Source organism: Neoarius graeffei, chromosome 13, assembly GCF_027579695.1.
Source record: "Neoarius graeffei isolate fNeoGra1 chromosome 13, fNeoGra1.pri, whole genome shotgun sequence".
NCBI classification, from domain to species: domain Eukaryota; kingdom Metazoa; phylum Chordata; class Actinopteri; order Siluriformes; family Ariidae; genus Neoarius; species Neoarius graeffei.
Genome location: NC_083581.1, coordinates 32,314,566 through 32,324,831, shown reverse-complemented (window position 1 = coordinate 32,324,831; position 10,266 = coordinate 32,314,566). Strand labels below are relative to the sequence as shown.

At 39.5% G+C, this 10,266-nt stretch overlaps 1 protein-coding gene across 2 annotated transcripts in view; it reads left to right on the top strand.

Annotated features, from left to right (window-relative positions):
• The first annotated feature begins 2,320 nt into the window (after window positions 1-2,320).
• Window positions 2,321-10,266, top strand: part of calcoco1a (calcium binding and coiled-coil domain 1a) — a 32,959-nt gene continuing 25,013 nt past the window's right edge. For both annotated transcript variants that reach the window (XM_060937539.1, XM_060937540.1), the window contains exon 1: window positions 2,321-2,492. The gene's annotated coding sequence lies outside the window, so the exon portion shown is untranslated. The remainder of the gene's footprint in view (window positions 2,493-10,266) is intronic.

Genomic DNA, 10,266 nt, shown 5'->3' with positions numbered 1-10,266 from the left:
AATAAAAGCACAATATTTATTTTATTGTAACCCTCCTTCCTTATTAGTTTTGCCTCACATGTGGCTTATAAACACCTCATTAGGCAATTATAGCTTGAAATGTTTTTAAGTCATGATTTTATATACATTTTTAAATATGCCAGAAGTTTTATTACTTAAAATATAAAAACACAGAGGATGGGTAAAGAAAAACAAAAGCAAAGGATTGTACAGACCAGTTAAAGAAAACATATAATGGAAATTAATAACTTTTATCAGATCTGTTTGAATATGTTATACTTTAATATATTTTAATGAAATGTTTTAAGACAAAATAATTTTCCATAATGTCAGACACATTATCATTTAAAATATAAAACCAAAGAGGGAAAATATCGAAAGGTGGTACAGACCAGTTAAACAAAATAACATATTATTAAATGGCTGTTACTTTTATAAATGGTGTTTTTGACTAACATGTCATTGTAATAAAACTCACATTAGAGAAAACATAGTAACATCCAATTCTAGTCATTATTATTTTTATAAAGGCTTTTACTAGCTTTTTTTAATGCTTATGGTTCCTGACATCTTTGTTAATAACTAGACCTTATCACTACTTGTTACACACACACAATCCGCCATTTACATTTTTAAAAAAAGAAAAAATATATATCACACATCCGTCCTGCTTCCTCATTCCTGTCTTCCTCCCTTTCACTCAATGGTTAGGGTTTAGTTAAAGTGCACTGCCATCTAGTGGTCAAAGATTTTTATATTCTTTGTCCAAAGTCTACAGTCATGTATCATAACTTTGGCCAAGGTTTCGACTACAGTATAACAGTTTCCTTTCTTCTATGGAGGCTTTCAACAAGCTTTTGGAGTGTGATTGTGGGAATTTTTGCCCATTCAGCCAAAACAGCACTAATGTTGGACAAAATATCACGATGTTGGCTTGCCATCACTGTTACAATTCATCTCAAAGGTGTTCAGTGGGATTGAGGCCCCAGCTCCAGCCTATTATCCCTTCTCCACCCAACTTTACTGTTAACACCATGCATTCCAGTAGGTAGCGTGGTGTCAACAGTAAAGTTGGGTGGAGACTCTATAGGTACTGTATATCCCATACGAAAAAGAACAGTAAAGAACTTATAAGAATTTACCACTGTCTTAGTAGTAAATCCTTATAAATATAAGGATAAATCCTTATAAGGATTTATAAATAAATATAAGGATAAATCCTTATAAGGATTTATAAATAAATATATATGCCATGTATGATTTACTCCTGAAAGTGGCCTATTTTGCATTTTCCTCATACAAATTTTTTATGAAAATCTAGTATGTATGAAGTGAACATTGTGCATGGTTTTTACAGATAATGTGTATGATGAATTACACCGTCTTTGTATGCTTCATGTAATGTTTGTAGTTTTAAATTATATTTTACAGTTTAAAATGTACATGCCTTTTATATGTAAATCCAACACAAACATATGTGGATTTACATATAAAAGGCATATACATTTTAAACTGTCAAATATAATTTAAAACTACAAACATTACATGAAGCATACAAAGACGGTGTAATTCATCATACACATTATCTGTAAAAACCATGCACAATGTTCACTTCATACATACTAGATTTTCATAAAAAATTTGTATGAGGAAAATGCAAAATGGGCCACTTTCAGGAGTAAATCATACATGGCATATATATTTATTTATAAATCCTTATAAGGATTTATTCTTATATTTATAAGGATTTACTACTAAGACAGTGGTAAACTCTTATAAGTTCTTTACTGTTCTTTTTCGTATGGCCATGCACCTACCAGTGGGTTTGTCTGATAATAACCTGAAATTAATAATTAGGACGGGTTTCACCATAAGCCAAGCCCTGAATGCTCTCTAAATTGCATAGTACACCAGAAACTGTCTCATCTAAAATTATTTTTACACTGGCATACAAACAGAAAGAAAAAAATCAAGGTTATTCAAAAAGAATTATTATGACCTGAAGTATCAAAATAATAATAATAATAATAAATTTTAAATATTAAAACCAATAGAACTGTTAATGCACATGTTTCAAAGTAATAATAGAAATGCTATTTTAGCAGACAAGGAGGAGGGAGGGAGGGACGAAACCTCGCGAGACCGTTAGAGAACATCAACCAATCAGAATCGTATCCGCTGTTACGCTCAGGCATGACGTCACTCGTTGCTGCCCCTTCCGTCTTGTTCTTCCTATATGGGAATGATAGTTTTTTTAAAGACTAGTTTGTATAGGCGCTCTGTGAACGAGTACAACATTTCCCACAATTCAACGGAACTATGCAAAAAAAAAAAAAAATGAAATCCCCGTCTTTGTTTTTTGTTTGTGTTGTGAAAGGTTTAAGGCATAGCTCCTGAAGAATAGCTTTGACCAAATTACTCATGACATTGAAGTTTCAGCTCATCTCAAGCTCGCCTTTTGAAAGAAAAGCGCGTTGATCAGCTGAACTCGGGTGAGTTATTTATCATGTGTGTGTGATGAAGATTAAACTGTGGCGTCGCTCTCTGTCTGTACAAAGTGTGACTCCTGGGAGCGGGAGGATTAAAGGGGGAAAGCACGCTATCTGTTATTATTATTATTATTATTATTCCTGAAAGCTGTATTTTACTGCTGGGTCTCAAACAGCAGTTTTGTTTGTTAGAAAGACGCAGCTGTATAACTACTTGTGTTACCATGGTAATAAGACACACATACATGATCTTGCCTTTGTTGTTTCATTTTAGAAGAATAGTTTCTATTTCTAATCAACATTAATGTAAAAAATCATATCGTGACGAATTATGACGCGATACAGTGCTTTTCTGAGCTATATCAGATATCATGAAGGTATCACTTTTTAACCGTTTTAATAACAATTACAAGTCCCGGAAGTGATTAACATTTCCTACTAAATCTTTAAAATAGTTTTTTTTTAAATTACAGGATTTTTGATACATTTCGTTCAATTCTCTCTACATCCTGGCAGCAGTGAATAAATCAAATGCGTTGATAATTAAAAGAAAAAAATATATCCGTCGTCCGTGCCTGTCGCAAAGCTGTAAAAATCCCATCCAATCAGTTCATTCGGTTCGATTGATCTGATTGGCTGGCCGACCTGCCTGTCTACATGAACAGTGTGCTCGCGCGTGCACTGCGCATGACTGGTTTACAGTGGGGGGGGTTACCCCGGTGTGTTAGCCCCATCTTCAGGTGGTTTATGCTCCAGTCCCACAACACCAATAACTATAACTAGACTATACCTGAATTTAGCTCCAGTCTGGAGCAGTCACACCATGACTATAATCCTGACTATCAGTTGTTGGTTTTTGCAGGAAAATGTAGCTGTTTTATGCTGTTTGTGTTCACACCCAGTGCACTCAACAGCACACAACGGCTAACAGTGACAGCAAGGAAGAGCTGCTTTTGATGCTCGTTTTGCACAGAAGGCAAAGCCGAAAGGAGAATCTGGGTGCATGAAATCCTGTTAATCTCAGACTCCTAGCACTCCTTGGAGTGGCACGGTGGTGTAGTGGTTAGCACGGTCACCTCACAGCAAGAAGGTTCTGGGTTCTAACCCAGCAGCCGGCGAGGGCCTTTCTGTGTGGAGTTTGCATGTTCTCCCCGTGTCTGCATGGGTTTCCTCCGGGTGCTCCTGTTTCAAGTCAAGTTTATTTGTATAACGCTTTTAACAATAAACATTGTCACAAAGCAGCTATGGGCAATTCCATGCGTTATGGATGTGACAGAAAAAGTATCACTTTTCTTGGGTGACTGTACATTTTTATCAAACTTTGTGAAATTGTAAACCTAATGTTGAAATGGAGATATCCATTTGATAGAGGGGTCCAAGGTGAATATTAAAAAATCTTTGTTTAAAATATTTTTAAAATGTCAACCTCACCATGCAAAAATAAAGCAACATGTAATACATCAAAACCACTCCCAGAGATATCACCTAGGCCTGTATTTTACAGATGTGAATAAGTTGAACCAATTTGTCACAAGAATTGTTCCCTTCGCCTTCACTACTTTAGCTAATGACACGAATAACTTTGATCATGTACAATTCTATATTATTGCCACAAGCCACAGAAATGTATGCTAAAATCCACAAAACAGCAAAACAATAGCCATCCTAAATATTATTTAAGAACTTTGATAGTTTTAGCTGATATTTAGAGAGTTTTTCAAAGGGTTATGGTGGTTAAATTGCTGATTTTCTAAACATATGCCATGTCTATTTCAGACGCGTCACATCCATAACGGAATTTCGTCACATCCATAACGCTGACTTTTCCTTCCGAAACTCTGCATAAAATACAAAATATTTTAAACAAAGATTTTTTAATATTCACCTTGGACCCCTCTATCAAATGGATATCTCCATTTCAACATTAGGTTTACAATTTCACAAAGTTTGATAAAAATGTACAGTCACCCAAGAAAAGTGATACTTTTTCTGTCACATCCATAACGCATCTTTTATTGGCATTTTCTGGCATGCCCTAGATGTACTATGGGAATTGTTCTTGTTCTATCACTTCTCCAGTATGGTACAGCCTTAAAATATGCAACACCTGTTTAAATACTGGGAGACAATAAAACATGCACTGGGTCATTTGTTGCCATTTTGAGTTCAAGTGTCACGTCCATAACGCTGGAATTGCTCCTTTACAGAATTTGAACGACTTAAAACATGAGCTAATTTTGTCCCTAATCTATCCCCAATGAGCAAGCCTGTGGCGACGGTGGCAAGGAAAAACTCCCTCAGACGACATGAGGAAGAAGCCTCGAGAGGAACCAGACTCAAAAGGGAACCCATCCTCATTTGGGCAACAACAGACAGCATGACTATAACTAACAGTTTTAACATGAAGACAGTTTCGTTGATGTTGTAACTCTTCATTGATGGAAACTTGAGTGCAAAACTGTTCATGACAACTGCAGTCCTAAAGTTAGCAAGTCAACTGTAGTCCTCAGCCATAAAAGCATTACTGTAAGAGTCCAGAGCATCCTCCAGGTGTAACCCTCAACTGTCCTTTATGGGGCCATCCTTCACAGGAGCGATGCGATAAAACTCTGACCAGACACAGGGCACCAGGATGGATCAAGCAGGTCCGAGGGGCAGAAGAGGCCAGCATCTCAATCCCAGGACCAACATGTAACTCAGAGGGACAGATTGGGGGGGGAGAAAACACAGGTTGTTAAGTATGCCCTAAAAATGACAAGTATTAAATCTGTGTGGTAGGCTCGCAGAGACGACAGTCTTGACATCAGGCATAATACACAACAATGGCATGTTAATATGGTTAAAAAGTATCATGACCTGCTCTGGTTGGATGCTTGATTGGGTGATAGGAGCACACTCCTCAGCAATGATGAGATGTGGTTTCCCCCACAATCCAAAGACATGGGATGGCCTTGGGCTGAGGTGCCCTTGAGCGAGGCACCTAACTCCCAACTGCTCCCCGGGCGCTGTTAGCATGGCTGCCCACTGCTCTGGGTGTGTGTGTGTGCGCTCATTGCTCACTTGTGTGTTCATTGCTTCAGATGGGTTAAATGCAGAGAGGAAATTTCACAAGTGTGCGATGAATAAAGTTGTGCTTTCTTTCTTTTCTTTCTTTCTCCTACATGTACCAGACCCACTTGGACAGTCAGTGGCAGGACACACACAGCTATACACTGTACATGCATAAAACAAATACATGCATGTGTGTTTTGCTTTGAGTGTGCTAATAAATGAACTTTTAACCCAAACAGGTAGCCTAAACTGTGGCTGACAGATTTTATCCTGTTTACAGTGGGCGATCCCACTGAAAGAGTGAGAGGCTGTGTCCGAAATCACTCATTCACTATTCCCTACTTCCTATCTAGGGAATTCTATATAGATGACTTGCAACCACGTGATCAAAATGTGCTACGTCATGAGCGTCCACCATGATGGTGGATCTACAAAGCAACTAGGATGGCAGCTGCTGAAAGCATGTCTGTAAACAATGCTGAATTTTCTCAGTATTACCACGATTTGAATGGTCGAGCGAAGATTCGATACAAAGAGAAGATAGATATGTGTGGGTTTGACCCATACCCGTATTAGGCCATCCTTAAAAAAAAAATCCGTTTCCTGTCCACCGGGTGAGCAAAAAAATTTTCAGTCGGGAGGGAGGGATTTTTTTTTTTAATGGATGGGTAAGAAATTGCAATGCTGTGTTTACTTTTTCTTTCAGTACTTTTTTTATTACAAAAGCAGACACATTTAATAAAATGACAGTTTAATCAACTAAAACTTGTACAAAAACTTTGTTAGCATTTTAAATGCTGACTGCAACATTTGCAAAACTTTTACAAAGGTACTTAATGTCCGACACACGGACTTTTTGTAGTTCTAAATCAACCCTTAGGCCTAGTTCGGATGAAATTACACTATTAAAATGATCACTGAATGATTTGTTTTTCTGAATCTTTACTATTTTGTTGTTCGCTAGAATACCATTTTGCGATTTCACACTTAAGCAAATGCTTGAAAACTCCGGATCTCCTTCCTTCATGGTGGCTGCCATTTTTTGTGCCGCACGGCGCATGCGCAGAGCTGATTCGACAGGGCTTTCCACAAGCGCCAGCTGCCGGCCATACAGCCGACTACACAATTAAGTCCAGCCGGCTACTTTAATTACTATTATTTTTGTAGCCCACAGGCTCTGAATATTAATTTTCGATTTTAATAAAATTAAATGCTTATTTAACGGACTGACAATAATGTCAAACTGAACCGTGCTCATTTAAGTTGTGATTCGCGCTGTTTGTACCGATAATAACCACAAATTCCCTGCCGACTTCGTTGATCAAGGGAGAGTAACTCATCCACGGCCCCTACATGTGGTGTGTGTGCGCACGCGCACTCGGCGGAGGCAGTAATGTGTTGGGGCTGTCGGAGGTGACATCGGAGGGAACAGAAGCAGAGATAACGCTTATTTTGTCTCCAGTAAACTAGTCTTCTCTCGTTCAATTACGTGCTGGCATCAAAAGACACCGTTGGTTGTAAATGAAACCAAACTGAGTTGTTGGAGTGTATTTTCATACAGAAATGGAGAAATGTTCGCTGAGTGTTTTAATTGTGTAGCCGCCACTGCAGACCGTTGTCGTTGTTAATTCATAGCATGCTCAGTTGTGTGAATGTGTCATGCACTGAAAATAAGAGATTTACAAGCCAGGAACGCCTCATGATGCAATACGCAAGAAAAGAAAGATGATTTACTGCCATTTTACTTTGTATTTGAGTAAAGTGAATAAATAAATGGTCTGTGGAAAATACATTTAATCCTGGGAACTGCGTGCACAGGAGTTTATTAGTGATGCAGTGCTATGCATTGCAAACTATTGACTCCCATATAGGGAGTCAATAGTTTGCAGTGCAAAGCACAGCAAACTCTTGTTCTTCCGTTTTTCATATTCCGTACAAATTTTGATTTCGAATAACCCAATAACCGTACATTGCACACAGACAAACAATACATCAAAACGTGCGGCTTGATCGGACTCGCTATGCTATTACTTTGTTCAGCATTCTACGATCACACAATTTCACATTCATTTTCTATGGAATTAATTGAAAAAATCGCACATTTTCGGGGCGGCACGGTGGTGTAGTGGTTAGCGCTGTCGCCTCACAGCAAGAAGGTCCTGGGTTCGAGCCCCGGGGCCGGCGAGGGCCTTTCTGTGCGGAGTTTGCATGTTCTCCCCGTGTCCGCGTGGGTTTCCTCCGGGTGCTCCGGTTTCCCCCACAGTCCAAAGACATGCAGGTTAGGTTAACTGGTGACTCTAAATTGACCGTAGGTGTGAATGTGAGTGTGAATGGTTGTCTGTGTCTATGTGTCAGCCCTGTGATGACCTGGCGACTTGTCCAGGGTGTACCCCGCCTTTCGCCCGTAGTCAGCTGGGATAGGCTCCAGCTTGCCTGCGACCCTGTAGAAGGATAAAGCGGCTAGAGATAATGTGATGTGATGTGTGAAATCGCACATTTTCAATGTTTTTCAAACATCCACTGCTCTGGCATGCTTTCACCTAGAGACGATTCAAACTTTAAAATGTAGACAAACTTCTCCTGTGTGGATCAGGTGTTCAACTTTTTTGCTAGGTTCTATACTTTTTGATCAGTCACAGATCAAACACCATGATCAAATCTGGAGAAAATCAGGCTTTATAATGGGTGTCTATTGCGTTACACACCAGTGGGGCTTAGGAATTTAGAGTGTAGGCCGCTTGAAAAAAAAAAAGCTCTAACTTTCTCATTTAAACTGTGTTTTCAGCCACAATTTTCACTCTACACACACAGTTTTCTCAAAAGTAGTAGCCACACTTGTCTTGATTCACACAATGTGTCTACCTGAGCGATAGGACTTAGTTTTTGAATGAGAAGCCTGAAAGTAAGGAGAGGACAGGCGCGCTTCCCCATAGACTCCCATTATAAACGTGGGAGCGCTTTTACTGCAAAATCAGAAGTGTCACTTGTTTTTAACTCGCTCTATTGTCCACATTTTTTCCACTAGGGACAAAAAAATTACATCAATGTATTCATCGGAGCCTTGTAGCACTCAATGTGAAAGAATTTTGTGAGTACCTCCTTTCGTTTCCGTGTAAATCAGCGTTGTTTGAGGAGAGGGAACTCTGAGAAAAAGCGCTCTTTGCTTGTCATATTGACTACGTTCAGACTGCACCCTGAAACGACCCATATCCGATTTTTTTGCCCATATGCGACCTGTATCCGATTTATTATTGACAATCTGAACGACACAGATCCGATTTTTTCACATGCGACCCAGGCCGCTTGGATATGTGGTCCTAATTCCGATGCATATCCGTTATTTACACATGCGACTGCAGTCTGACCGGACAGGTCGCATTCATGTGACCTACACGTAGTCAACAAGAGACAAACGTCACTATTCTGCGTTGGCTAATCCCGCCTCTTTGGTGGAAAACAACAACATTTGTACAGTTTTCAGAATTTAAATAGACTTTTATAGAATTGATCAAGCTAATGGTGGATTTGGTAGGGACCTGGATGTTAAATCATCCTGTATTACAAGATTGTTCTGGAAATTTCCAGTAATTTGACACCTTCGGTCTCATTAGTCTGCTGCCCACATTAATCAGATTATTGTGTGAGTTCCGCCGCCACAAAAACCACATCGCCAGGTCTCGCCTCATCTCCATGCTTTACTTGCAAACTTGAAGAGTGCGCTTTTTTTTGTTTGTTTACGTATTTCGTAGATGTGCTTATTACGTGTCAATTTGCGCATGCGGGACACTTTTGGGTTGTTTTCCGTTCATATTGGAGATCGCATACAAGTCTCATATAATTGGTAATGTGAACGGCCTAACAAAAAAATCGGATTTCACAACAAATCGGATATGGTTCGTTTCAGGTTGCAGTCTGAACGTAGTGATTGTGTCTCTTCCCTGCACCTGAGCACCGTTACCAAGGCGACGAGCTCCACTCAGGGAGCAGAGAGGGGAGGGGCTGCTCTCTCTCAAACACACACTCCTGCCCGGCGGCTCCTTATTTGTCATGGCTGGCTAGTATGAGCCTTGGTGGAAAGCCCTGGGAATGCGTAAATGTCAAGTTCGATTTTAGATTTACGAACCCGAAAAAAATGTCGGAAAACCGGCGTTAAAAAAAAAAAAATTTCACCCGCACAAACGGCACTCACCCGGCCGGTGAATTTCATTGAAATCCACCCATAACACCCCCCCCCACCCACCCACCCGTAAATTTCAGTCAATTTTTTTTTTTTTTGCTTTAATCCATGGTCATACCCACTCTACTGCCGTTGACCTTCCATACATCTTCCTTTTTGGCTGTATCTTTGTACAGCTTGTGCTTTTTGTCATAAAGCATGGGATTCTTTGACACTTCTATAATCAGCTTCTCCTCCATTAATGTACAAAAATGCCCGGGAAAAATAGCACATGCTCAGATAACATCACATGTAAACAGTTACCTGATTGGTCAGATGTTTTATCGGATCAGGTTCAGGTCTGGAAAAATCGGTCCAGAAGCAATCTCACTGATACGGATAAACCCAGGCCTGAGCTATAGGTATCGTTATCGGTCTGGTGTGACCATCAACTACATAAACTGCAGGGGACCGATTTATTTATAGTTATAGGTATAGTTATCGGTATTGTGGGACTGGGCCCTTAACCCCATCATTGAACTGAAATAAGTTTGATCATAATTTTGCCTT